The 24,852-nt window shown below is 35.9% G+C and overlaps 1 non-coding gene across 1 annotated transcript; it reads right to left on the minus strand.

The window, feature by feature from the left end:
* Nucleotides 1-8,906: 8,906 nt before the first annotated feature.
* On the minus strand, nt 8,907-8,980 carry TRNAK-UUU (transfer RNA lysine (anticodon UUU)). The gene has a single exon. It is a non-coding gene; the product is annotated as a tRNA-Lys (tRNA).
* Nucleotides 8,981-24,852: the final 15,872 nt, after the last annotated feature.

Below are 24,852 nucleotides of genomic sequence, written 5' to 3' on the forward strand. Positions count from 1 at the left end.
CAGAACCCTGTTATTTTTATCAATAAAGCTTTGAATGTTCTCCTATATACTTGTATTGCATTGATGTATTGTATTTACTTGTATATCTGATTCACTCTAATCCATGCATCAGTTATGAGTACATGTTTCTTGTAGTTTTCCTCTCTTGTTTGTGCAGGATCTGTGTGTAGCTGGACCGGCAAAGGGAGCAAGGAGCTGGGAACAAGAGACAAAGAGAGAGAGGATAAGGATCGACAAAAGCGAAAGACACCGGTTGGTCAATCTTTTCTTCCTTCTCTGTACTTTCATAAAGGAAAATATCATAGCTTTACTTTCAGTTGTTGCTAAAGACTATCACCTTTAGAGTAGGGATAGGGTCATCCGAGTCGGATACTTTTCCCCACAACAAGCCCCACATACCATCATTTCTTTCATCATTAAACAATGCAGTAAGATCATCTCCCAGACCATGAAATTTGTTTTCTTTCTGATTCACTCTCAAAGTAAGGGGAAGATTGTGGCCATATTCATGGACCATGGGAAGGGTTCCTCCACACATCAGAAGCAGGTGGATAAGGTCATGTAAGAATATAGGGACATCTTCTCCTCATCCATAGGGGTACCTTTGCATTGTCAGGTCAAGCATTCAATCGATATGACTCTGGAAGAACCTCTAACCAATGGGTTGATATACCATCGCTCTCTTCTAGAAAATGAAGAAATCAAACAACAAATATAGTAGTTTCTACAAAAAGGGAACATTTGACCTATTTCCTCACCTTGTGGGAGCCCAATTATACTCATATAGAAGAAGGATGGAATCTAAAGACTCTATATTGATTATCATCCACTAAATAAAATTACTGTCAGGAATAGGTATCTATTCCCACGGTTTGATGATGTTCTTGACCAACTTAAGGGGTCCAAGTACTTCAACAAGATTGATTTGAAGTATAGCTATCAACAGGTTCCAATAGTACCCATAGATGTATGGAAGATCGCCTCCAAATCCAAGAAGAGCCTTTTTGAGTGGTTGGTCATGCCCTCCGGGTTAAAAATGCCACTACAACTTTTATGAGGCTAATGGATGACATAGTGTAGCCCTTCACCAACTCATTCATGGTTGTCTATCTTGATGACATCCTCATCTTTTTTAAGAGTTGGGAAGAGAACTTACCACATATTCGACGGGTCCTTCAAACCCTGTGACAACACAAACTATGTGCCAACTTGGAGAAATGCACCTTTGGCATGAACTAGGTCCAATATCTAGGTTACATCATTGATGAGAAAGGTGTGCATGTGGATCTGGCTAAGATACAAGTCATTCACAATTGGCCAACCCCCACCACTGTAATAGAGCTTCACACTTTTTAGGCCTTACTAATTTCTATCAAAGGTTCATGTTGGGATTCTCTCATATCACTTGGACATTGAGTCAAGTTACTAAGGATAGAGAAAAAACAAAATTTTTCTAGTCTGAGTCCCAACATAAGGCATTCGTTGTGTTGAAGCATTGCCTTTTCTCTACAACAGTACTCACCTTGCCAGAATTGCAACAACTATTTTAAATTGAGACACATGCCTCTGACTACACCATTGGTGCAATTCTCACCCAACAAGGGCATCCGGTGGCCTATCACAATGAGACACTCTCTGATACAATTTGGAAACACCCCTCCTATGATAAAGAAATGTATTCATCATGCATGCTTGCCGAAAATGCAAACATTACATTTTAGGGAAGGAGATGATCATCCACATAGATCACCAACCTCTTCAGTTTATACAGACACAAGGGAAGTTATAGAAAAACTACCATAAAAAATGGTCCACATGCATGCAAAAATTTCGTCTAAACATTAAGTATAAGAAGGGTAACACCAATAATGTTGCATATTGCCTTAGTGGGCCACCAGTTGTGGTGCTAACCACCATTCTCGACTCTTGTGGGAATGATACTTCTATATGGCTACAACTTTACAAAAATGATCCAAAATTCGTCACCATATACCAGATGCTAATGGATGGCAAGCAAGTTCCAAAATTCCACCTCCAAAACGTACTATTATGCCACCTAAGACACCTTTGTGTTCCTTCGAGTTAGTGAGCCAAGATTATTTTGGAGGCGCATTATAATCGGGTTGCAAGACACTTTGGCATAAAGAAGACAATTTAAGTATTGTATAAGTATTTTTATTGGCAAAATATCTTACTGGACGTTGGAAAATATATCAAATCATGCATTGCCTAGGTCATCGCCAAGCCGACCATTAGGGGAATTTTGAGGTCTAAAATGGGCCTCCTAAGGAAATTATAAAATAATAGTGGAAATAATCAAATAACATCATATTACATCATCAAAATTTAGAGGGAAAAAAGAAAAAACTACTTTTTCAACTCGTATTTTCAACTTATCTCCCTATAAGTTTACTTAAATTTTGAGCAGGAACACTCGTTGGATGCAAAATTTGATTCCTCATCCAAGGGCTACCCATGTTGCATACTTTGATGGACCTTTCTATATGAAAATGAGAAATACATGAAAAATGTGATTTTAATCATGTTTTTTCATGTATCTCTCATTTTTCGTGTAGCAGGGTCCATCGAAAGTATGCAACATGGGTACTCTTTCGATGAGGAATTAAATTTTGCATCCAATGAGTACTCCCACTTGAAATTTGAGTAAAACATTAGGGAGATAAGTTGAAAATATGAGTGGAAAAAGTAGTTTTATTATTTTATTAACTTTTACATTTTTTTTACTTTTTTACTCCAAAAATGGTGAATCATCCCCCATGGTTGACATCATCATCTTGAATCCTATTGGTTCTTATAAAATTTATTTTGGTTGTACATTTTTCTTAGGAGGCCCATTTTAGACCTCAAATGTCCTCTAATGCATTAAGAAGGAAGGCTTGTATACTCCTTTGCCTACTCCTAGCCGACCCTCGGAATCCATCTCCATGAACTATATGTCTAGCCTTCCTTCTACCAAGGATGGTAAAGACTATGTATTTGCGGTCGTCGACATATTTTCTAAGATGGAAATATTGGTTGCCTACAAGAAGGGTATCATAGCAGAAGCCATTGCCAAACTCTTCTTTGAATGAGTGTGAGCACATTTTGGGATCCCATAGACCATTATATTATATTAGGATAACAAGTTCCTAAGTGCTTTCTAGTTGAGGCTTTGGTCAATTTTGGACACCAAACTCACCAAGTCAACTGCATTCCACCCCCAGACTGATGGCAAGACAAAGGTCATTAACAAGATGATAAAGCACATACTACACATGTAGAACTCTAAGAATACACAAACATGAGATGAGAGTCTTCCCTATGTGCAACATAGTTATAATAGAGCTCTCCATAGCTTGACTAATTGTAATCCCTTTCAAGTGGGCCTAGGATTTCAACCATTATATCCCATTGACATTGCATTGTCTCTTGCAACTACATAGGAAGAATATGCACATGTTCAGTCTTAAGCTGATAAAGCCACTAGGTTTATTGAACACATTTATCACATCCACCAACAGGTTCATGACATCTTGGATGAAGTCAATGCTAAGTACAACCAACAACATGATCGGCCTTAGGTGCCACATAAGTTTCAGGTAGGTGAAAATTTTTGGTTGCATTTGCAGAAATAATGGCTTACCGAAGCCCATCAAAAGCTTCAGCCACTCCAATACGAGCCTAACACCATCACCAAGGTTGTGGGAGACAACACTTTCGAGCTTCGTATCCCCCCATTCCTTGGCTTTCACCCATTTTTTCAATTTGGACAACCTTTGTCCATAGTTTCCACCATTGTTGGAAACACCGGACATTATTGAGCAATTGACACCAACAATTGCAACCCAGACTACATGGAACATGCCACAACTAATTGAATCATGGATACACAGATCAAGAAAAATCACCAACAGAGGATCCAACTATATCGGATTGTAAAATTTCGCTAGTTCCCGCACCAAGGCAAGTGGCTCACCAGGGACCAAGTTCAACAAAATTTTCCCTATCTCATGGAGGAACTCAATGCAATGGGGACCATTACTTCCTAAGGGAGAAGGACTAATCCAGGTGGATATTGGTGGCCACTCGCTTATTCAACTTGGAGCCCCAACATTGTTTCATTTCAATTTCTTTAATTCTAGCACAACTTTCTATTTTTTGTAGTTTTTTGGGTCCAGAATTTCTAGAGCCATTTTAAGGCCCTAAATGACATTTTTTTTGGAAAACATGCCAAGTTTGTAGCCCATTGGACAAGGGATTTTTGGTTAGATATTTTTTCCTTAGATAGATATTTTTGACGAGGTATCGTGCATGCCAAAATAGAGATCATATGCCCAAATTACGACCCCAGGAAGTTGGTGTTCCAACTAATCCCAACGGGGCACACAAAATTTTGGTGCTTCATATCCTAGTGTTAGGTTTTTGGATGTTTATAGTTTTCCGTTGTTTCTCAATAATAAAAATTCCCTTGATCCTCATTGTAACATAGTTAAGAAGGAATTTAGTCCTCATATCTCTTCTCAGAGATATGCTACCATCACCCAAGATAGTTTACAGGGATCAAATCTCTTGAGGTGCAAACCTTTCCTAAAGTTTTGAACTCAGAAAAAGAGTTTGCACCTTGAGATATTTGATCCCTCTTGCTTGATAGATCTGGATTTAAGATGGATCTAGGTTGGTGCTATGTTATGTTATGTTAAACAACACAAAAATAATGGCCAAAATTTAGGATAAACATGGAATACACTTTATTCACAATGATATACATATTTATTCAATGTCTTATCTTATGCTCCTTGGTTTTCATATTCCAAGTGGTCTCTTGGACTCCAATGATTGTTCACATTTCACACTATAAAGATTAGTAGATTAGGTGTCCAACATTCCCCCCAAATCTGAAGGGGTGTATATGAGTCCAAGAAGAGATCTGAAATACAAAAATGAAAAAATGCATGGCAACAATTGGCTAAATGTGCTCTCTGAAATGATTGTATAAAGTGGGAGAACTCAAGGTCTCAATCGATGATGGTTTAAGGTTGACCACCAACACTGGAATGTTTGGTGCAGTTCTTGGAATAGTTCCAAATATAACTAGAGGCTAAAGTCTTCTACTAGAGGAAGTGCTCCCTAATGATTTGAAAAGGGAGACCATTGAGGTCTCAACCTGGAATGCTTGATGCAATTCCTAGAATAGTTCTGAATCTGGTTAGAAGTTGAAGTCTTTTGCTAGAGAAAGTGCTCCTTAATGTTCTAGAAAGGGAGTCCATTGAGGTCTCAACCTATGGTGGTTTAAGGAAGGCCACCAACCAAAGGCATGCTCATGGGGTATTTCTTTGTCTCTGGCTACAACTTAAATCTTAGTATGGATAACTATGGCTTTAGACTCAAGCAATAGGCCCAGGCTCACTTGATTTATGTTTTAAGCTTATATATGATTATAAATTCCTCCATATCAGATACAAGGTGAGAAAACCCTTTTGGGAGAAAACCCCATGTTCTGTCATTAAGGTGTTATTCAAAAACTAAATGGTTATAATATATTTAGTGTTCTCAAAAAGAGTGTTCAACAATAACATATGGTCTTCAAATATATTTTGGTGTTCCTCCAACCTTAACACTCAATGAATAGGCATAACAAACCATAAGTCATTTATGGTTTTCCAATTCTCCATGTTGGAAACCACTGACAATGGTGAATTGTTGTTGCTTAACATTCATTGCATGCTAGTGATTTGCATTTATTATTATCCTCTAGTTTACTTAATATTTATTTGGTATTATTACATTGTACTTTTTTCATACTATTACTTAACAATCATTACTCACTCTATATGATAAATACAAAATGTATAACACACTCATCTAACACAATTTAATATAAACTAATTTTCAAAATAATGTAAAAGTTAATTATATTTCTTCTCTAAATAATTCACATAACAAAGTTATGTCGCATCATTCTAATAACTTTGTAACTGGTTTAAAAACTTATTATTAAATAAAATCAACTTTGTAATTAATCTCAAAACCTTATCACTAAATCAATTCATCATCAATTAATTATAGTTTATAGAAACATTATGAGATTTGAAGACCCTCACTATACCCAATTATCAATCAACTTAAAATCCAAATTTACAAGGAAAACAACTTTTTCTATGAAAAATATTAGCCATAGATTTATCTTGATAAAAATCCCCCAACTTCTTTGAAAATGTTGGTGTGTTTTTTTCTTAAAAAATGTTCAATACTATCAAATAATCTAAATCGCACCTGAAAAGGCTTCTCACTTTTCTCTCCAACACGACCCACTCTTCATCTTTCATACTAGTAGATTTGGTTTTAGATATTGCAACCCACATATCTCGATCTACAAGAAGATCCTTCATTTTAAGGTTCCTTGGCTCGAAGTTAGTGCCATTAAACTTCCGCATTCCTAATCTTGATGTGCTCACCATTTCTATGTGACAGGGTTTCATTTTTTGTAAGCTTCCACTCAAACCAAGATTTAAAAACCTTGTTACTAACACCTTGGATCTAGGGTGATCAAATTCTAATACTAACCAAAAGGAAGTAGAAGTGTGGAAGATGCTTCCTACACTAATCAAAGAGAGAAGAATGTGTAGAAATTAAATAAACATAGTTGTAGTAATAAACAACATATAGATATACAATTGACACTGGACCATGATTTCCATGGAAAAACCCTTTTGGGAGAAAACCCCACACTCTAACATTAAGGTATTATTCAACAACTAAATGGCTATAATACATTTAGTTCTCTCAAAAAGAGTGTTCAACAACAACATATGGTATTCAGTGATATTTTGGTGTTCCTCAAACCTTAACACTCAATAAATAGATATAACAAAACCATAAGCCATTTATGGTTTTCAATTCTGCATGTCGGAAACCACCAACAATTAATTAGTGAATTGTTATTGCTTAGCATTCATTGCATGATAGTAATTTGCATTTATTCTTTGCCTCTACTTTACTTATTATTTATTTGGTATTATTACTTTGTACTTTTTTCATACTATTACTTAACAATCATTACTTACTCTATATGCTAAGTACAAAATGTATAATACAATTAAACACAATTTAATATAAAATCATTTTCAAAATAATGTAAAACTTAATCATATTTCTTCTCTACTTAATTTACACAACAAAGTTATGTCACATCTTTCTAATAACTTTGTAATTAGTTTAAAAACTTAATATTAAATCAAATCAACTTTGTAATTTATCTCAAAACCTTATCATTAATTAATTAAAATTTAAATCAATTCATCACCCATTAATTATACCCATTAATTATAGTTTATATAAACATTATGAGATTTGAAAACACTCACTAAACCCCATTATCAATCAACTTAAACTCCATTTCTATACTCACTATCAGCCAACTTAAACCCTCATTATCAACCAACTTAAGCTCCATTTATATACTCATTATCAACCAACTTAAACCCCATTATCGACCAACTTAATCTCCATTTCTATACTCATTATCAACCAACTTAATCTCCATTTCTATACTCATTATCAACCAACTTAAACTGCATTTCTATACCCATTATCAACCAACTTAAACTGCATTTCTATACCCATTATCAGCTCACTTAAAACCCCATTATCATTATCACCCAACTTAAGCTCCATTTCTATACCCATTATCAACCAACTTAACCTCCAATTCTATACTCGTTAAATGTGGTTTGTAAAGCATTACAAAACATACCACCTTCGGATACATCACTATACCATTTAATTTATCAACCAAACTGGAAGTGACTTTACATTAAAATTAATGAGAGGTTGTCCAAAATCACGTGTCATCTGGAGACATCAGGCTAAGAATAATCGTACTGCTTTCAGAGACCGTGGGAAACATGTAATTTAATTGTGTTAAATTATGGTTCCATTACAAGCATTTCAACACATTCGATTCCCTACAACTATACAAACTTCGAGATAAGTTCGATTCCATTTCAAGGATTTCAGCACATTCGATTCCCTACAACTATACAAACTCGGAGATAAGTTCGATTCCATTTCAAGCATTTCACCACGTTCGATCGCCACAGCTGTAGAAACTTAAACGGAGTTCAAAATCGGCAAAGCATTTCAGCACATTCGATTCCCTACAACTATACAAACTTCGAGATAAGTTCGATTCCATTTCAAGCATTTCACCACGTTCGATCGCCACAGCTGTAGAGACTTAATCGGAGTTCAAAATCGACAAAGAATTTCAGCACATTCGATTCCCTACAACTATACAAACTTCGAGATAAGTTCGATTCCATTTCAAGCATTTCACCACGTTCGATCGCCACAGCTGTAGAGACTTAATCGGAGTTCAAAATCGACAAAGCATTTCAGCACATTCGATTCCCTACAGCTATACAAACTTCGAGATAAGTTCGATTCCATTTCAAGCATTTCACCACGTTCGATCGCCACAGCTGTAGAGACTTAATCGGAGTTCAAAATCGACAAAGCATTTCAGCACATTCGATTCCCTACAACTATACAAACTTCGAGATAAGTTCGATTCCATTTCAAGCATTTCACCACGTTCGATCGCCACAGCTGTAGAGACTTAATCGGAGTTCAAAATCGACAAAGCATTTCAGCACATTCGATTCCCTACAAATATACAAACTTCGAGATAAGTTCGATTCCATTTCAAGCATTTCACCACGTTCGATCGCCACAGCTGTAGAGACTTAATCGGAGTTCAAAATCGACAAAGCATTTCAGCACATTCGATTCCCTACCACTATACAAACTTCGAGATAAGTTCGACTCCATTTCAAGCATTTCACCACGTTCGATCGCCACAGCTGTAGAGATTTAATTGGAGTTCAAAATCGACAAAATTCTAAACACGCTAGAAGGAGGGCTTGAACCTCCGACCTTGTGGTAAAAAGCCACACGCTCTAACCAACTGAGCTATTCCAGCTATGTTATCACCGCTGAATTTTTCCGATCAGTATTTGAAGTCCTTACACCATAGATGATTTCCACATGGGCATACACGGTGGTTAGATGGATGCTTTGTACGATTTAAGGGTATTATTTCATGATATCTAAAACGTAGTGAAATAAATTTCACAAAATCGTTGGAGTTAGAGTTGGTGAAACCAAATTAGTAGTGGCGAAGTTTCAATGTCCTTGCCAGCCCCCCATATATATATATTTCAAATAATTTTAATTGTGTTACATATAAAATAGTTTTATTTATTGTTTGTTGTCATTAAGTTTATTGTTGTATAATTTATGAGGTGTAAATTAGTTAATTTGAGTGGAGTTTAGTAATTATTAAATTTCAAGTTCAAATTTTTTGGGAGGGGTCGAGGATGGAAACCACTTTCGAAGGAATTAAACTAATTTTTTTGTGGGATAAACATTGTATTTCCTTAAAAAATAAGATTTGCATGGATGTTCCAGATATGATAGGTTAGTGTTTCACTAGGGAGATCGAAGCATAGCCAAAATTGAATTCTTGACAGAGAGGCAAGTGAGATCATGCTTTACAAAAAAAATAGCAAGTATTTATGTTAAACAAATGGGTCAGATTAGCCTAAAGATAGAGCTATATAGTCCAAAAACAAAATAGCCATGAGCATACCAAAGCTAAGCCTAAGAATTAGATTCAACAGCGGCCACCTGAACAGGATCTTCAGTGTTGTCGGGGGTGCTACTTATTGGAGGAAAAATGTTGGGGTGTTGCTCAATATGACCCATACACTAATCTTCCCTTAAGATAACAATCGAGTTGCTCCAGGAAGTGTAAGATAACAACCCTGTGCTTGAAATGGTCCATTAGAACTTTTCCTAAGAGAAAATTCAAATGTCAATACAAATCAATGGTGTACATGTACTAATTAAACTAGCCACGGGCGTGCCCAATATCTGGCATGTAGTTAGCCAAATCTTTCAGGACTTTTGTATTTGAAAGTTGTTGCCGATGGGAAGCCCCTTCTCATTCCATGGAAGCAAGATCTTCCTAGATGGATCCTGGGGTGAGGTCCAGAAACCTAGCAGTGGATTCTTGAAGTCTGTGGTGTGCACATGTGTGTCCCTAAGAGGCTCACTCTTGATAGTATACAGCCCCTAGGTGGATGTTTGGTCATTGTCAGGGCATGACGAGGGACTAGACGCATATTTTGAGAGGAACTGAAGAGAAGACAAACAAGTGGGCAATGGCCTCAGGGGAAAGAGCCATGTAAGGATGGGGGGCACGAAAGTAATAAAACATAGTGAAATAGAAGAAGGTGAAGTAAAAACTCGTCAACCATCCACAAGAAAATGAAGAGGGGGAGGGGATGGGCGCGAGTATAAAGAGAGTCTACAAGGGAAGCTGGAAACAAGAGGTGAGTGCCCATTGACCAAGGCATAAAGGAGGGGATTCAGTGTTGTTGATAGAGGTGGAGAGGGGGATATAGATTAAAAATGAACAGTGTTAGGAGTACAAAAATCAGAGAGAGAGAAAGCCAATAAGGATTGGACTACAATTCTGAAATCAAAGATAGTAATTGAAAAAGAAAACATACATAGACCAGAAAAATTTAGACTAGGAGATGTTGCATGATTCCAAATTCCACAAAGGGTAATTTCAAATGAGTTGTTGCCACCTATGTGTGACCCAACATTCCAACCTGCATGCAAGGTTGATAAGCCAAGAAGCAGAAACAACAAGCTTGGACCTGCAAACTAGGGAGTGGTAGGGAAATCATTATTGTAATGTCGATGATGGTGAATAATTCGAATAAGACCGCAACTACTGAGAACGATAGTGGTAAATGTGATAGGGCCTCACCATAGTTCACTAACGTGACTCGTCCAGAGCCCCCCATTCTAAAAGCTTTGAGTTGTGGAAGGAGCGACAGACAACAAAGGGGTCTTTCTAGTGTTGGAATTCATATAGACTCACACTAGAATTAGAATGTGATAGGGCCTCACCAGGGTTCATTAAGGTGAGTCGTCCAGAGCCCCCCGTTCTAAAAGATTTGAGTTCTGGAAGGAGCGATAGACCACAGAGGGGTCTGTCACTATTTGAATTCATATAGACTCACACCATAATTAGAATCGATAATATAAGTAATGTTAGCTATGTTCATCTCCCACACGAGGGTAGGACCGTCCTGGAAAAATGACAACTCATCAAGGCATTTGTGGTGCATGGTCTTGGGATCAAGGATTCAATGTACCATTAGCCTCAAGGGAAGTGTTATTACTAGGATAAACATTCATTTTACTATGAGTGCATGCTTGCAGGTCCCACAACCACTTGACAGGGAGCAGTAGCCGTAGCTTTTCATCCCCCACCCTTTTTCCTTAAAAGCACACCATTCAAGACACCAATGTATTTTTTTATCAACTTCTAGCATTCATGTTTGAGGGGATACTTTGGAAAGATATTATGAGGGGATGAGACCATTGCCAAAGAGTCTAAGCATCCATGATTTTCTAATAAATCTGCCACTTTGTTTCGTATGCATCGAACATGGGAGGGGATGGTGACCAGAATGTGGACCATAAGGGTTGAGGCTTTGTAGATGAGTGGTTCTAATCTCAATCTCCTGGATACTTTGTGAACATGAGTACCACTCTATATTTTTTTTATCATGGTGATGATGATTTGAGAATTTCTCTCCACAAAGAGTTTGGAGTACCCCTGAGATTGTGCAATTTCCAAACTAGTGACAAGGTTGGTGAGCTTCATTGTATTATTGGTGTTTATACCCATAGAACTAGAATAAAGATAGAGTGGATTTCGTTTTTGGTCTCTAATGAGACCTTCAAAGCTGGATGGGTATGGGTTTCCTTTTGTTGCTTGATAAAAGTTGAGTTTGAAGAAGTCAGAGGGGGAAGGGGACAAGATTGAAGGGTTGACAATAGAAAGGGTAGGGGGAGAGGGTGGAGAGGGAAGGAGATTGGAAAGGAGGAGATGCCAACAACAGAGTAGTTGGGCTTCAAATCCGTGGGATTTCTAGTCAGAGGGGGACCATGGGAAGGCAAAGATGGTTTCTTTGATGTTAATCAAGATAAAGTACCAAAGAGAGTTAGCATACATAGAGAAGTTTTTAAATATTCTATGATTTCTCTCTTTCCAAATTTCCCAAAGTATAAAAATAGGGGCGAGCATCCATATATGGCTGAGAACTAAGTTGGAGAAATCACCTTTATGCCAATTGGAAATGATATTTGGGATACTGAGGGGGTCACTGTCAGTACAAGAGAGACTATTCTCAAGCCATTTCCATACATCAGAAGCATGGGGACAAGTGTTGAACATATGTTCCATGTTTTCTAAATGTTGAAGACATAAAGGGAATATGGATGGTCCTTGATAACTCTACTTTAATAAGTTATCACTAGTTAATGTTTTGTTTTACAACAACAACCATAAAAACAAGGCTATTTTTTGCCAAGAATGTTGCTTCCAAATCTTTTCCCATACCTCTTCTACAGGTATTGAGTAGTGGTTTGCTTCCAATTGGTAAGCCTCTTGTATAGTGAAGGTGCCATTTACAGTATATCCCCATCCAAGTTTATCCGCTTGATTGGATATATGAATTTTTCTTAGTTGGAGACTACCCTAGAATTATTGCTAGTGGTCTTCCTCTAGTTTAGATTACCAGAAGTTAGGTGGCAGCCATTGGCGCCATTGAGATGAGGGTTCAACATTATACCAATAGTAAACAAGTTCGGTATAGACTTAAGCTATCATTTTCCCTCTCATACCATTAAGCTGTTGGTTTTCTTTGAGTTTTGGGAGTTGTTTCCAGGAGTCGTTGTAGAACATGGCATAGTTTCCATCTTTGACTTCCCAAAAACAATGTTGTTGGGTTAAAATCATGCCTTTCTTGGCTAAGGAACATATATATGAGCCAGCAATTGAAGAGTTTACATAGATCAAATTATATGGGGAGTATGACGAGTGTATTTACGGTTCCAAATGAATGTCTATAGATCAGAGCCACCTTGAATCCATTTCCACTAGATTTTGGTTCCTAAGATTGTTGCCATGATTGTAGGGTCAAGTAGTTCGGGACCTTCTTTGAGTTTTGGTTTGTAAATATTATCCCATGCCACCAGGGCCCACTTGCGCTCTAGATTGGAGATCCCCCAGAGAAATTTACGCTAAATTTGCTTGAGCTCTCGAAGGATTGATGATGGTTCCACGAGTGTTGAGGATAAATAAATGGGAAGGGCTTGAAGTATGACTTTTAATAGGATCAATATTTTTCTATGGTATATTAAATAAAATGTATTAGTCACATATAATCAATTTATTAACAAAAGGCATATGCTCAAATAGATATAGAAACAAAATTTGATAAAATAAGGAAACACATTCACATTGTTGAAGAATCTAGGGCAAAGTAGTGTAAAGTGATTCTTCACTACTTGATAACAATTTGTGAATGTACTTTTACAATTTATATTCTTCTTCTTATTAGTGTGTGTGTTTCATCAAACTGCTACCAAAACAAAATAACAATAACACAAAGTTTGGCTCTTTGCCAGGGACAAAACCTCTCCACTATTGAGAGGAAAACCCTTTGTAAGTTTTCTCTTATTGAAGCTTCTTATTTGAACAACTACCAAACCATAGACCCTTGACTAGGATATCCTCCAAGAATGAGTCAAATCCTTCCTCTTTCTGCACTATAACTTCCGACACATGGACCTCTATCTTCCAATAACTGTAGACACATTATATTTTGTGTTCTAGTATGGTCTTTGATCTTTTCTTCCTTTGTTGAAGTTGGAGTCTTTATATTATAGAGTAATGACATTCTAGCCTTGCAACCGAATCCTTTTCTCTTGACAACTATAACAGACCTAGGGCAGCTGTAATGTAGCCCTAATTCTTCGTACGTGTGGTAGATTATCTTCATTAAACCAAGTCAGAATTGCCTTCTATCCTTTGCGTATTTACCTTTCTTCCACGCTTGAGAGAGGGGCTTGTAGGTCTAGTTTACACCCAAAATAGTGAGGAATGATGAACTATTCTTTTCTACTACTATGGCTATAGGAAGACCCTGTCCATTTTGCATGTGTGGCTGTAAGTTTACCCCAGGAATAGTCCTTAATCTTCGGCTTCTTTCTCCCTTCCTTTGCTGCCCTAGGAGGCTTTCTTTCATCCTTTTGTTGACCTCTTTTCCTTGTGTTGTACCCTCGCTGATTTCAGAGGAATGCGTTGTCCTTTTGAGGAGTGGACAACCTCTATAAATAGAGGTTTGTCCCTCCTCTTCAAGCTGACTTGATTGTCCATTAGGCCGACTTGACAATTTCACTATAATTCATCTTTTATACATTATTATGCTGCTTAGAGACTTCGTTGATGCTAGGAGATGATTTGACTATGCTTGGAGGTGTTCGCATGACCTTGTACATGATATAACATGTCCTCAAAGGGTCTCATCATAATTACATTTCGACTTTGACTTTATGGAAGAAATTTAAAATGTGATTGACCTATTTTCAATGAGCAAGAAGATCATTGACAAATACTATAAAAAATAATTTATCTTTTATTGAATAAATACAAATATCAAAATTACATTTATGAAGACCGAACCTAGTTACATTTCCTTCAATACACCCTCTTAACTAGGGAGGTATTCATACAACATTACAAGGTGTTTGACAATTTTCAACTTGAATAATTCACATAAGAGAAACTATATTAGAAATCCATGTCTTATAACATCATATCCATCAACATTGTCATAGTGCAAGACCTTGACTAATAGCTCCATCTATTTACGAGACCATGAGCTACAATGTTGGCTAGACCAATGATTTATAGACACCTTCATCATTGTCTCTCAAGGTACATACCCACTCGGGTGTTCACCGAGTATGACCTTATAGGACAATTCTTATCTTGGGTTCCTAGCCCTCAAAGAATATTAGTCCTCTTGCCTACTCTTGTCTTGGATGCCCTACACATCCTCAAATAGTATCAAATTCCAGATGATTACCCAATCCTCCCATTCTTTCTTCCCAAGTGAAGACAATAATTTTGTGTCTATCTTGTGTCTTCATTTCCATTCATGCCCTTCATCTAGACTTATGGGCATTAGTCCTGGTCTAGTGCATGACCCATGAAATGGAAAACACAATTGTCACTCCTTTGTAGTCAGGGGTGATCCAAAACTCCCTCTTGATCAGGAATTTTCAGAGCTCCCTATTAACTGGAGATTGTTTCCTTCATCAACAACTTCTTCTTCGTGGTTCCTTCAGCTGCTTGATCTCCTTCCTTTCTTGATGTCATGAAGTCTTTGTTTGAACTTCTTCTAGGTAGGGCAACATCCATTGATCACTTTCCTTCTTGGTTTGTCATGTCATTGCTTTGTGGAATGTGACTATCAGGTTTTTATTTTCATCTTGGCTACTCCTTTGTCATCTTTGTCCATGCTTTGGAATACTCTCCTCATGGATGATTCATAGTAGTTGCTAGGTTACATGCTTTGACCTAGTAGCCTATCATGACTTCATCCTGATATGGACTCAACATTGCATTTTCTCTTGTTGGAAGGCTTCCTCATCACAACATCTCTGTAGAGTAGAATCAGTTATTTGTACCTTTATATCTCCAAGGCCTTCATAGGTGTCAAGGGTCCTTTCTTTCTTTATCAGAGTTGTCCTGACTTCTTTTGGGAGATATCTTCAATGCATTTTGTCAGATATTGATTCTTAGTAATCATGGTGGTCTTCACATACTTGATATCTTTCTTCATGTGCTTCTACCCAAATAGATAGGTCAACCATCTAATGCTTATTGTGAGAGCATTCCTTCATTGCTTGATTTTTTTACTTGTCAACATTTCTTCTTGCTTCTTAGTCAGCAATCTTATGCTCCTTATTTGAGCATATTATTTTGTTGACCTTCATTACATTTTGGTACATGCCTTCAAGCATGTTCTTGGTGAAAGAGATTCATTCATTCTTGATCATGTTATAGAACTATACCCATGACTCAATAATATACGAATAATAACATGACTTAAAATTTAAAGCATACATACCTCATCTTGCTTCTCCTTTGATCATACTTTGGTGTGGCCCTTCTTGCTTCATCTTAGCTTGCCTAAATATCATCATTTTCTTGAATAACATGAATGGGATTTCCAATGAGACATCTGCCTTGGTTCATGAACCTTCTTTTGAAGATTCCATCATAGAATCTTAAAGATCCTAGCCTTGCAAATGTTTCCTTTCTTTTGATGATGTAGGTCTTCTAAGATTCTAATCTTGATCAATTTTTATTTCATCATGTATGAGGTCTATACTAGGTATGCTTCTTCTACATGAATATCTTGAGATATATCTGCGATGCTCTTATATTCTAGAAGATATTTATACTTATGCATTTGTGTTCTTATCATAAATGATACATCTACATGAGTGTCTAGAACTCTATGTATATCCTGTTGCTAGATTCTAGAGGATGATTCTAGCCATGCAATTTTAATGTATTCCTACATGCTCCTATCCTACTCAAAACTTTGAAAGAAGTCTAGAAGTAAAGAGTTTGACCTAGTCATAGCAGAGATCCGGAGGATCTTCCTTCTTTTTCTTATTTCCTTCTTCTTTCATCTCTTGAGTTATGTGAGCTTCTTCCCTCTTCCTTTTGTTGTTGTCCTTTTTAAGCTTAGGAAAATTCCTTTTGTAGGGTCCATATTCTTGGCATCCAAAACATTGGATTTTGGACATGTCTTTGTTGTTTGTTCTTTGTGAACCAAACTTGCCAAATTTACCCTTTCTTTTGGCCATGGTAGCAAGTGCTTGCTCCTTTGATCCCAAATCTTCTTTTTCCTTTATATTGGTTTCCTTTGTCTTGCATAAAGATCACATTTCACTGAGAGTGGTTTCTTCCTTGTTTACATATATGCATGATGTGAAGTTTCCCCATTCCTCAGGTAGATCATTGAGTACTACAGTTGTCATCTCTCTACCAGACATGACTTCCCCAATATCTTGAAGTTGATCTCTCATTTAAGAGATTTTCATGAAGTAGGGAGCTATTCCTTTGTTATCTTCATTTTGTATAATTCATTTCTCAGAGATATTACTTCTCTGGTTTTGGATACCAAGAGTAGCTCTACCAACTTATCACAATTTTCTTTTTATGTCTCAAACTTGGAGACATAAGGAATGAGAGAGTCTTTGATTGATTCCATCAGAATCCCTTGAGCTCTTATCTCATCCCTATTGGACATGGCTAAGGATTGAGTTTGTTGCTTAGCAGGAATAGTGATATTACCTTTGACATGCTCTAGGAATTCATTCTCCTTGAGTAGTAGATCAATCCTCTTCTTCCATGCAAGAAAGTTAGTGGTACCTACCAATTTATTGCTTTCCTTGCAAAAATGCATTTATGTATATTAAGAAGGGGACATGTACTTACTTGATAGATTTTGAGATGTAATGGATTTTCTTCCTCCTTTAAGACTTGATGGCTTGTCTTCCCTAGATCTTGATGTTCTTCAAGTTGCCTTCTCCAAGTTGACTTGCTTGATGAAGATATTTTCTTGAAGATTTGTAGTTTGATGTAGGTCCTGCTTCAATATTCTCTTCTTTGTAGGTGCCTTTATAGAAGGCTCTTCTTCTAGCTTTGTAGACCTTCTTGATGAATGATGGATTGTATACCCTTTTTATCCTTGAAGTGATTGAGGATTTCAGGCTTGATGCTTCAATTTTATAGATACTTCCCCTTGATGAGTGTTCTTGAGTTGCCATATCCTTGATGTGTCACCTACCCTCTGATACCATGTTAAAGAATCTAAGGAAAAGTAGTGTAAAGTGATTCTTTGTTACTTGATAACAATTTGTGATGCACCTTTACAATTTACATTCTTCTTATTATTAGTGTCTATGTTTCATAAAAATGTTGCCAAAACAAAATAACAAGAACACAAAGTTTGTCTCTTTTCTAGTGAGAAAACCTCTCCACTCTTGAGAGGAAAACCCTTTGTAAGTTTTCTCTTATTGAAGCTTCTTATTTGAACAGCTATCAAACCCTAGACCCTTGACTAGGATATCCTCCAAGAATGAGTCAAATCCTTCCTCTTTCTGCACTATAACTTCTGGCACATGGACCTCTATCTTCCGGCATATATAGACACCTTAGATTGTGTGTTCTAGTATGGTCTTTGATCTTTTCTTCCTTCACTGAAGTTGGAGTCTTTCTATCTTAGAGTAATGACCTTCTAGCCTTGCAACCGAATCCTTTTCTCTTGACAACTATAGCAGACTTAGGGCAGCTGTAATGTAGCCCTAATTCTTCGTACGTGTGGGAGATTATGTTCATTAAACCAATTCAGACTTGCCTTCTATCCTTCACTTATTTACCTTTCTTCCACGCTCGAGAGAGGGGCCTTTTAGGCCTAGTTTGCACCCAAAATAGTGAGGTATGATGAATTGTTATTTTCTAATGCTATGGCCACAAGCATACCCTATCCCTTTTCCCATATGTGGCTGTAAGTTTACCCCAGGAATAGTCCTTAATCTTTGGCTTCTTTCTCCCTTACTTCATTTCCCTAGAAGGCCTCCTTTCGTCCTTTTGTTGGCCTCTTTTCCTTGCCTTTTAACCTCGTTGATTTCAGAGGAATGCATTGTCCCTTTGAGGAGCGGACAACCTCTATAAATAGAGGTTTGTCCCTCCTCTTCAAGCCAACTTGACTGTCCATTAGCTGACTTGACAATTTCACTATAATTCATCTTTTATTCATTATTTTGCTGCTTGGAGACTTCGTTGATGTTAGGAGAGGATTTGACTATGCTTGGAGGTGTTCCCATGACCTTGTACATGATGTAATTACATGCCCTGAAAGGGTATCATCATAATTAAATTTTGAATTTGAATTTCTAGAAGCATTTTAAAATGTGCTTGACCTATTTTCAATGAGCAAGAAACTCATTGACAAATACTATAAAAATAATTTCTCTTTTCTTGAATAAATACAAATATCAAAATCACATTTATGAAGACTGAACCTAGTTACATTTCGTTCAATACACATGTCTCTGAAAGTTTCTCTTCCTTGCAAGTAGTCACAAATACTTAAAACTTACCCCAAAAAAGATATGAATATCAATACTATATCTAGGCACAAATATTATAATTGTCTCCTTCACTTTACTTTCTTTGCAAGTAGTACACATGCTTTGAAATGCACACACACACACATATGCATTAATTTCTTTGAGTGATACATTATACAACCTAGTACATGAGAGCGATGTGTGATTCCATTTGTGCTCAATGTGGAGTTGATACATGTCTTTTTAAAATAAAACTAAAATATTCTCTAAATTAAAAAAATGTGAGCTATAATACAAAACAAAATATTTTCTAAATAAAAATTAATGTCGGACATAATAAAAAACATACACATACACAATTATTTTTAATTAAAAGCATTATAAAACATCAATAACTCCACTCTCGCTATGTTATCTGGGTTAATTGTTGATATTACAACATGTGGTAAAATATTTCACTCTCAATCTCATCCATAAAAAAAATATTGTGATATCCATGTTAAGTAATATAATTTTATTTCAAACTTTAAAGAAAGAGAAAAGATAATTAAAAGTAAACAAGTCTTATATTTTCAGATTCAAAAGTAAGGAAAGTGTATGATTCTTATATCTTTAAAAAAATTCTAATATAATACTTAGATAACTATGTGAATATTCATTCATGAATATATTAAAAAAATCATTTACTTTTTAATAAGAATGAGATGTGTAATTCATTCAATTCTTAATATAGAATTAATATATGGAAATGTATTAATAATAATAGTAATAATAATAATAATTCAATATGAGTGACAAATTAAATATTTTAACACACCCAATAAGATAATAATGAGGTATATTTCAAAATATATTAATAAAAAAAAACATTTTAATGGGATAATGTAGTCAATTTCAATTTCAACATATATGTTATATGACTAAAAAAAAAAAATATGTATATATTATAGAAAATAGTTATAAAAATAATTTCCTATGGTTAAAGCATTTAAATAGTTTTATTATTACACATTTTGGTCCATTTTCAAGCATTTTCCAGCCAGATTTGTCTAAAATCTAACAATGATTTAATGAATTGCAAGTTTAAGTCGTGTAGTCTACACAATCCAAGTGCCAAAGAGGATTTTCAAGGCATTGAATCCATTTATGTATTAAAATATTCAATTGAAGATTTGAATGCATTTATGCATTGCAATTTAAATAATGAAAAACTACACATGGTGTGTGGTAAGAAAAATCACAAGACACCAACTGGTAAACAACGATATATATTTTTTCTATTTCAACCCACTACTCATCCATCTGTATCTCATGAAACTAAGTTTTCATAATTTGTGTTGTTAGAATTGGATTTTCCTCATAAATAACATTATAACTGGTATAGATCCATCTTAACAATGGATCTATCAAGTGCGGAGATGGATCAAATCCCTTGAGGTGCAAACCTCTCTTAGAGTGAAAAATTTGAGAAAAGTTTTACACCTCAAGAAATTTGATCCCTCTTGGTGTTGGCATTGTTTTGTGTTGGAATTGATGTCAATGGTGATGCAGTAGGGGTTTAATGATCTGGATCTTGGGGGGAGGCCCCAATATCTAAAAAATGAAATTCCAGTAGAAAAGAGGAGAACACACAATAACAAAACCACAATTTTTTTTTTTATTAAAATAGATAAAACTGTAAAGGCTACATTGTGGTGGAAAATCTGCGCTTTTACAAAGTGTGACTTGCTACTTATAATTTTATTTTGTTACAATACCAAAGGTAAATTCCGTGAGTGGGTAAATAACATGGGTGAATGAATACCATGGGTGGATGTCATTTACAATACCATGAGTAAATTCCATGAGTGGATAAATACCATGGGAGGATGAATACCAAGGGTGGATGCCACTTACAATACCATGGGTGGATGCCACTTACAATACCAAGAGTAAATTCCATGGATGGATAAATACCATGGGTGGATGAATACCATGGGTGGATGTTATTTTCCATTCGGATAATTCCTTCCTCCTGAAGAAGCAATGGTCCCCATTGCGTGAAGTTCCCTCTTGAGAAACCTTTATTGAATATAAAGAGCCACTAAAGAGAAGGGTTTTTTTGTAGTTAACCCATAACCATGATGAACGAAGATCCGAGGATAGAGATACCCTTTAATACTTGTGACCAATTGTGATACTGACAGTGTGCGGCCTAGAAAATGGACTTCGATGAAGTGTGGGTTTGTGGATGACCCATAACCATGAAAAATGAAGATCCGAGGATAGAGATACCCTGTAATTCTTGTGACCAACTGTGACTAACAATGTTCAACCTATCAAATGGACTTCGATGACAAAGATTTTGTGAGGTTTACCCATAACCATGATGTTGACTGTTAATGAAGTAGCAGTTGCCTACATAGCCTGAGGCGGGAGTGCACGTATCCAAAGAACCTAAGACATATGATACTATGTTGAAACTGATGAATGTGAAGTAGGTGATTACAAAAGCGGGGTGGGAGGGCACATCTCCAAAGAGAACCCACTCCAAATGTTGCTCCGGATATAAAAAAATAATTTAAAATGGACATAACCCGATCAATATACCTCAAAATATTTATTATAACCTGTTTTTGGAAACATAATGACCATTCTGCATCTTCCCATGTGTTTGAAATCCCTATCTGGACACTTTGGAAACTCAGATTTACTCTGCAACCATGCCGCTGTTACAAAAATTCTAAAAACATAGATGATTTTAAATCAACGATATCTCCCTCATCCGAACTCTAATTCGACCATTTTTTTTTGTTTGAAATTGGCTATTTTTTCAAGAGGAGCTCAGATATACAACTATTTTTCTGAAATTCTACACAAAAAATGGAAACAAATGATAAGATAGTCTTCATCCATGAATTGCCATCAGAAACATTTATGCAACACAATTGATTTTAAATTAGCAATATCTCCCTCATCTAGACTTTGATTCGGCCGTCTTGCTTTTTTTAATTTGGGTATTTTTTGCAAGGAATCTAGATATGTTATTTTTTTTTATAAATTTTGCACCAAAAGTTTCATATCTTATCTGCAAACTCGTCGCCCAAAACAATCCTACAAAAAAATGAAAAAAAAAAAAAAAGAAATCTTCCCGCTTTGCCGAAGAAAGTGCTATATGGATGTCGTAGCACATGCATGAAGTTTGTTGAATATTGCTGCAAAAATTTGAAACTGAAATATGCGTCAAACCCTCATTTTCATGGATTCATAACTTGAATCTGATACCACTGATTCAGATCATGGGGGGAGGCCCCCCAAGATCTAAAAATTTGAAATGGCAAAAGAAAAGAGGAGAAGACATAATAACAAAACCATAAATACACCCTTTTTTTATAATTAAAACAAATAATAATTATAAATTCTACATTGTGGTGGAAAATCTTTCCTTTTACAAAATGTGACTTGTTATTTATAGCATTTTTCTGTTACAATTCCACATGTAAATTCCATGGGTAGGTAAATAATATGGGTGAATGAATACCATGAGTGGATGTCACTTACAATACCATGGGTAAATTCCATGAGTGGATAAATACCATGGGAGGATGAATACAAAGGGTGGATGCCACTTACAATACCATGGGTAAATTACATGGTTGGATGCTATTTTCCATTCGGATCATTTGATCTTTAAGACAAAATACAAATATGTGAGTACTGGCATAAATTCCAAGGGGGTGCTAATAATATGTCAAAGATAAATTACTAATGAATTTTTTATTAATAACAAAATTTACGTTGGGTAATCATGTCAAGTTTGTGTAAATTACATGGAGTTGCCTTGTAGAGCATGAGTAAATTACGTAATATATCCATTATAAGCCTAGATAAATATTGGAAGACATGCAAACCAAATTAACTCGTTTGATGTCTAAAAAACTATCATCTCCGCTATTAGTATTTTCCCATGGTTTTAGGTTGACTCATTTTACCATATAAATGCCCATGGTATTTTTTGTCGGTTGGATATAGTAAAAGGCTCAAATATCTTATATAAATCATGACCGAATGGGATCAAAATCATCAATTAGAGGTGTGTAGACACATGCACCCAATGCTTATCAACCTAATGACCAATATTCGAGGAGACAGTATGGAAGTCAGGCTTGAGATGAATAATGGTGTTTCCTCTGCTCAAATCCAATGAAGGTGAATGGTCACACTATTATCTTATTTGTTTTGTTGCAATGCAAGTATGTACAATTGTAATAGAGTGATCGATAAGGTAGCTCGTGATCATGGATGCAACTCACAATATGATGCTATGATAAATCAATGAAGTACAATGTGTTCTGGTTCGTATAATTATGTAACAAAAGCGTGATCGATGAAGTAGCATGAGTGTTCTGTTGAAATTGCGTAATATGGTCTAGTGCAATTGAGTCATGTAATGAAAGCGAGGAGTTCTAATGAGATGTGTATTCTTGGTGCGAGTTCATATACTTTGCAACTACAATTTTGGTCAATCAATCTTTATTGTAATTAATCTGACAAATAATATCGAGATCAATCTTGTGAATATGATCATCTAATCAAAGGGTGTGAGTTCTGGATCAGTGCATTGGTATATGTCTATGTTTAACTATGTGGTTGAGTGAGAATTTCTCTCAAAATTGAATGATGAAAACAAGGCTAAATTGATGTGATGGTTTGAGCATTGGAGTAATGAGAAATGCTTAAAGAAGGACAAGATCAATGCTCTACATAGTGTTGCTAGTGATTGTGATGGTTGTTTGACAATTCTGGTGCAATTAGGGACTATAAGAATGTTCCTTAGTCTAGTGTGAACAAGGAGAGAAACCAAATATCTAGTCAGGTGTATGTGGAATTTTTGAGTCAATTTGGTAAGTTAATTCAAAGAATGCAAATTTTCAATCTAAAGATCGATTAGATGTGATCAATTATGTTAATCTAGGGTGATTCTCTTGATCTGGTGGTGATCATTCTTGGCATAAAGGTCCCTTAGTTAGCATCAATCTACTAATTTCCAATGCATTAAGTCATATTAGGTCTAAATATTGATAGTGATGTGCAATGAGTGTTGTTCTGCACTTAAAACAATATGATATGAACAATGTGCATGTTAGTCTGCAATTGAGATATATAATATGGTTCCTTTTTATTGGTATGGCAATTTCTTTCCTAGTATAGTACAATTATAAGTTACAAATCTGGTGTTTTTGAGCAATCAAAACATTGAAGCAACATTTTTAATCTGGCACATTGTTAAGAAGAATTCTTGGTTTAATTAGTGTCGATTTGAATGCTATGGTTTAGATCCCCCATTTAATTTCATTGAACCTGTTGTTGGACATATAAGAGTTGTTGTGACTGTGTGTTGGTATGAGGATATGAATATTGTTACTATCTTGCAGATATTTCTTTTCATTTGAAATGTTGACAATAATGAATTGTCTGCTATTGAGTTAGTATGGTGGTTATATTGTTGGTTGACCGACATGGGTTTGAAATTGTGATGACAATATTGTTGAATAAGATTGTTATTAAGATTAGAATGTTGATGATGTTGAATGAGTATTGATGGAGTTTTCTTTGTGATATGATTGTATGCCTAAGTCTCGTTGTTTAATCTAAGACACTATGTTTATAGAGATGTAATATGCTTGATGTAAGTTTAATGTCAATGTACTGCAAAGTTTTGAGGCTATGCTCCTAAAGGGAAATGGATTCTCACTAGTAGGCAAAGAACATTTCAGGATCAATATTGTT

The sequence above is a fragment of the Pinus tabuliformis genome, chromosome 1_2 (assembly GCF_031772625.1).
Source record: "Pinus tabuliformis cultivar Carrire ecotype Pingquan chromosome 1_2, CPIR1, whole genome shotgun sequence".
Taxonomy (NCBI): Eukaryota; Viridiplantae; Streptophyta; class Pinopsida; order Pinales; family Pinaceae; genus Pinus; species Pinus tabuliformis.